We start from the raw sequence: 6,000 nt of genomic DNA, 5'->3' as shown, positions 1-6,000 counted from the left end.
TGAACTTCTCCATCTTCGTATACAACTAGTGGGTATGGAGGGTCTCTAATGCAATATCCAGATGCTGCATATGGTCCTCACTGGTCCTCAAATATATCAGAATGTCATCGATGGAGACCACAATAAACTGATCGAGATATGGATAGAAGACCTCGTTCATCAACTGCATGAAGACCGCGGGTACATTGGTCAGTCCGAAGGACATGACCTGAAACTCAAAATGGCCATAACATGTCTTGAAAGCTGTCTTCGGGATGTCCTCCTCTCAGACCCAAATCTGATGATAAGCAAAACGTAGGTCAATCTTCGAAAAGAACTGTGCACCCTACAGCTGATCAAACAAATCATTTATCATCGGGAGTGGGTACTTATTCTTAATCGTGACCCGGTTGAGCTCATAGTAATCTACATAGAGCCACAACGAGCCATCCTTCTTCCTGACGAAGAGTACCGGTGCTTCCCAAGGCCAACTCCTCGGACGAATGAATCTCAACTCATGCAACTCGTCTAACTACCACTGTAGCTCTCGCAACTCCATTGGTGTCATATGATACGGGACCTTCAAAATAGGAATAGTACTGGTCACAAGATCAATCTGGAACTCAATATGATGGCGCGATGGTAATCCCGGAATCTCGTGGAACACATTGGGGAAATTGCCAACAACTGGCAACTGGTAGATGCACAAGGCAACAGGCTCCTCAACGACGCAGGACATCAAACATGACAACAACTCACTTTTGGGCTCAGCAACGAACTGTAACTACGGCAAGCCTGGTATGCAGAACATGACCATCCTCGCAGAACAGTTCAAGATGGTGTGATACTCGACAAGCTAATCCATGCCCAAGTTAACATCAAAATCTGACATTGGCAGCACGTACAAGATGGCGAGTAAGAAAATCTCTCTCACTAACATGGGGTAAGACGAACAGAAGCAGCCTAATACTGTAGTCTTTCCCAAGGGCATCAATATAGTTAATCCCTCTCGAGCAGTCTCTGTTGGCAATCCAGTCGAATGGAAGAATCCCTCAAACATAAATGAGTGCAAAGCACCAGAATCAAATAAAACTCAAGCGATGCATGCAGAGACTAGAAGTATACCTCAACGACTCCTTCGGAGGTCTACGGGTCCTGCTGAGCCGCGTAAAACCTAGCCTGATCTGGCTGGGGAGGTTCTGTCCCCTCTCAGGTCTTTGATGCTACTACTACCTCTGCGGCGGCCTGTACTGCTGTCTCTGCTGCACCTGGGGCCTCGACAACTGAGGTGACTGTGGTCTCTGCTGATGGGGTCATTGTTGCTTTAGTTGTTATTACATTAGAGGCTGCTATGGTCACTATTGTGCTGGAGGCTACTGTGGTCCTCTCGATTGCTGCAGATGAGGGTGAGGGCACTTATACACACGGTGCCCTGTCCCACCACATCCAAAACAAGTCCCTATAAACGGTTGCTGGGGTGGAGGTGGAGGTGCCGCTAGTGCTACTGGTGCTTTAGCAGGTGGGTGGCTCTTATACCACTGTGGCCGTCGATGCTGTTAGGTGCTACCGGAGGAGGACTGCCTCTTTCGACCTATCCTCTGATCTCGATCTCTCTACCCGCCGGCCCACTCAATTTTATAAATCTGAGCCCTCCACACTACCGCCTGAAAAGTCGGGAGCTCATGCCTAATAACACAGCCTCGAAGACCGTAACGCAAGCCGTTCTCAAAATGGGAGGCTTTCTACCCCTTGTCATCAACTAAATACGGCATGAACCTCGATAGTGCCACAAAACTGACTGCATATTGCGCCACGGACATGTCCCCCTGCGCAGAGTCTCAAACTCTAATGCTCTTTGACGACGTATGTGGTCGGGGAAGTATGATACTCGAATCGATCAATAAAATCCTCCCATGTCTAGACAAAATTCGGCCCTGTAACATGGATAATGGAGGTCCACCACTGCTCGGCCTCACCCTGGAGAAGAAATATGGCCAACCGGACCTGCTGCAAGGTCGTACATGCCATAGTATCAAAAATCTTCTCCACATCGGAGCGCCAACTCTCGACTATAGTTGGATCTGGCTCGCCCTAGAAATACAGGGGATCTAACTGTCAGAACTCTCGAAGTAGGGCGTTCACGCGCTCCTACTCTGCCTGTGCTAGCGAAATAATTGGGTTCTTACCCTGTCCCCAAAGTGCAACCGTCACACCCTACAATATCTGTTGTAATTGGGAGGCACTCATAGGTACGGTCGGATATGCACCAATCTCAGGTGGAGGAATGACATCCTCAGGCTGGGGAGCAAGGATCTCTGAAGGTGGAGTGAGAGTTGTAGGTGGTAGGGCGGGAGTCTCAAGTGGTGGAGCGAGATTCACTCGGGTCACTCTCCTGGGCACCATGTCATATAGGAAAGAGCAAAGGTGCCTATCAAGTTTGAGAATTTACGAAGGCATGCATGTTAGGGAACTAGATGGGAAGGTTATGCACTCGGAACCTAATCGTCCTAAACTCATAGAAAATATGTGATCTTGTTCTCGGTTATTCCCAAGTTATGCTCTGATACCAACTTCTGTCACGCCCCACACTTAGAAATCGGGCTCACAAAATTCCTGATCATCAAATCTGGTAGTAACAGCCTTCATAGTACCCCATTCTCGGCTCCCGGCACCCGTATACCAGGTTTCAATCCTAGGATCCTACAAGGAGGATTTCAAACATGATTTTGATTCAGTATAAGCATAACCCAAGAACAATAACCACAAAAACTCCATTAAAAAATACACTATGATAAAAAACTTTGAATACAATGCATATGAAGGGAAATACAAGATAATGATAATAGCAGAAACTCCTGAAGCTCGACTGCACGGTCTTACTGCGGTGAAGCTACGGCTACATCTTGGTGTCACCTATACGCATCAATCATGCATAAGCTTATAGAAAGCTTAGAGGGTGGTGTAAATGTGTGCGCAATATGAGCATGCTCAGAATGCAATGTTAGAGTAATGTGGAATCATGCCAATGAGTACATGAATGCAATCAGTTGTACTAGGCTATATGGTGCAAAACATGAATGCCATTGGCCATATCAAGGCCATGCGATGTGAAATGCAACTCATGCATGTCAATCCTCATCCACATATCAATGCATCTACTCACTAGAGCATAAAATATCAGTACAGTTCTCACTCTCGATAATCATCGGGGTTTAGTACACTCCAAATGGCACTGCCATTTTCCCAGGCGCGTAGTCCAAGTGAGTGTAAGAAACCTCACTATCCACCTGGCCAATAATCTATCAATATTTATCCGGCATGTTGATAGCGGACTCATTCACAAGTTGGTCAAACTCAGCCTAGTAATGCCCTCTGCCCTTGGGTGGGTAAGGCCACACCCCTTTCCAATCGACCACGACACAGTGGGAGACACGTTCTCTTGGTATTTGGCCCTCATGCTCTCATGTATCCACTTGGTCTCGACATTGGAGTTATCCTCTGATATCATCAAATTTAGAGATTTTCACCCAAGGACATCTATGGTGCCCCGATGCTTAGTAACAATATTTTTGGTGTCTGATCCTGTCATCCATGATGTGAATGTGGAGGTCGCTAGGGCGTATAGAAATCATGTCATACAAATGCGAAGTGCATGAATCACACTACCAATAATGCAACAATCTTGTGCATACCGTGCGCTCATGAAGGGCCATTCCCCCTATTAGGGAGCCCATAAATAATCTGCCCAAAGGCATATGCTATGATCAGTCACTCCTCATCTCAAGCATACATATGATGCATATGATCATGAATCATGGAACTATACTAAACATGTTATGTGGTGATGGATTTTATTCATAACGAAGAGGGGCCTAAACGGCCTACACACTATAAGTATGGGCCTATCAATGGGCCCTAGGGAGAGTTACAATGCGGACATTTAACCATCATTGCTTTATAATGTGGACGTCAAACCATCATTGCTCCTAAAGTATGGCCGCCAAAACATCATTACAAACATCGTGGTGGAATCTCACATTGCAATGGGCCTCATATACATCACAGTTGGCCCATACAAAGGCCTCACATACGTCTCATTGGGACTCATATACCTCAAGTGGGTCGCATCATGTGGGCTGCTCCAATGGGTCAATCATGCATCAAATGGGCTACATCAAATGGGCCAAATCAAAGGAGCCAAATTAGATGGGCCGATCGAATGGGCCGAATCAAAGGGGCCGATTCAAATGGGTCGAATCAAAGGGGCCAATTCAAATGAGCTGGGCTGAATCAAAGGGGCTGAGTCAAATGGGCCGAGTTGAATGGGCTGAGTCGAATAGGCCGAGTCAAATGGCAGAGTTGAATAGGCCGAGTCAAATGGCTGAGTAAAATGGCCGAGTCGAATAGGTCAAGTCGAATCGGCCAAGTTGAATGGGCCGGTCAAATGGGCCGATCAAATGGGCAAAGTTAAATGGGCCGGTACAAATGAGCCAAATTAATTGGGCCGAATCAAATGGGCTGGTACCAATGGGCCGAATCAATTGGGCCGTACCACTACACCACTCATCTATTGATAGAAATCATTTTAGAGTATTATTCAAAAAGATTAAATCATATCTAGAGATCATCTGGACCATACTACAAGTATCAGTGGTGATAATGGTTCCCACTGTTAAAATTTAGAGGGGCCACCATAGCATTTATTTCCCATCCACTGTTCATAAGGTCACAAAGATAGGAACTTAGAGGAAGAACAAATATCATATTGGTCCAAAACTTCTATAACCCAAAGGGGTTTCAATAGTAGACGTTCTAACCCATTGTTTACTGTAGTGTGGTCCACCTGATAACTGGATCTATCTTATGTTTTAGTCTCAAGCCTTGAAACGAGTTTGCCAAATGGATGGATGGATTAGATGTTACGCATAAATCAATGTGGGGATCCATATACATGGCCCAACATGTAAAAGGGAGAAAAGGTTTGCATATAAAATCCATACATCAAGTGACTAGGCCCACCGTCCAGCCCATTTGGACGGTGGGATCAAAGCATGTATATCATAAGGGGGCCCACGGGTGTACGATTGAGATGAAACACGTCTCACGTGGACCCCACACGTGCTAGACATAATGGAGCAATATGCTGCTGGTGTGAGACGCGCACACCACCAACCCTTTCCAACAGGGTGTGTCCCACGCGGGGCCCACCATATATACATACGTTATATATTGATATAATATAATATATTACGTTATCATTAAAATAATGTATTTTATTTTTTATTCTTTTATTTTCATTTTTATTATTTTCTTTTAAAAGGGACTAACGTCCAGAGCTTGAACGACCTAAATACATAACACTAAATCGAGGTGATCCCCACCGTCCGGACCATTGGACGGTGTGGATATGCAGCATGTGTGGGCCCCATACAGATGAATGGTTTGGGTATGCATCATACCTCATGATCAAGGCCCACTAAAACCTGCTGGCGTCACTCCTTCAAATAGTACGGATGGTGTGTATGCAACACATGCACCAGAGTTTTGGATAAAACTGAGGTTGTGTCCAGCTACGCCTGCTGTTGGAAGGTACACATCCCTCACATAAAATATGGTGGGGTCCACATCAGTGTGATCCAACCCATTTGGATCAAAGCTGATATTTATTTTCCTTATGTCCAGCCCTGCCCGAAAATGGGCACCAAGTTGGACAGCGGCTTGGTCCATTTGGGTGGATGGCATGGATAAAATACATCAAGATGGGCCATGAAATGGAATATGGGAGAGAGAGAGAGAGAGAGAGAGAGAGAGAGAGAGAGAGAGAGAGACAGACAGAGAAAGAGAGATGTGATGGAGAGGAGGGACCCTGCCACTATGGACCCTCTATTTCTTACATTACATACTTTAAACGGGTCCCACCACATGTGGTCCCAAAAAAATGAAATTTAACAGTGGATCACCCACCTATCAGCCTCCTTGTTTAGCTCCTTAGACTCCTATACTCATTGCCTTCTATTTTAA

The sequence above is a fragment of the Magnolia sinica genome, chromosome 5, assembly GCF_029962835.1.
Source record: "Magnolia sinica isolate HGM2019 chromosome 5, MsV1, whole genome shotgun sequence".
NCBI lineage: Eukaryota > Viridiplantae > Streptophyta > Magnoliopsida > Magnoliales > Magnoliaceae > Magnolia > Magnolia sinica.
The sequence above is the reverse complement of the archived record's forward strand: the minus strand, read 5'-3'. Positions refer to the sequence as shown.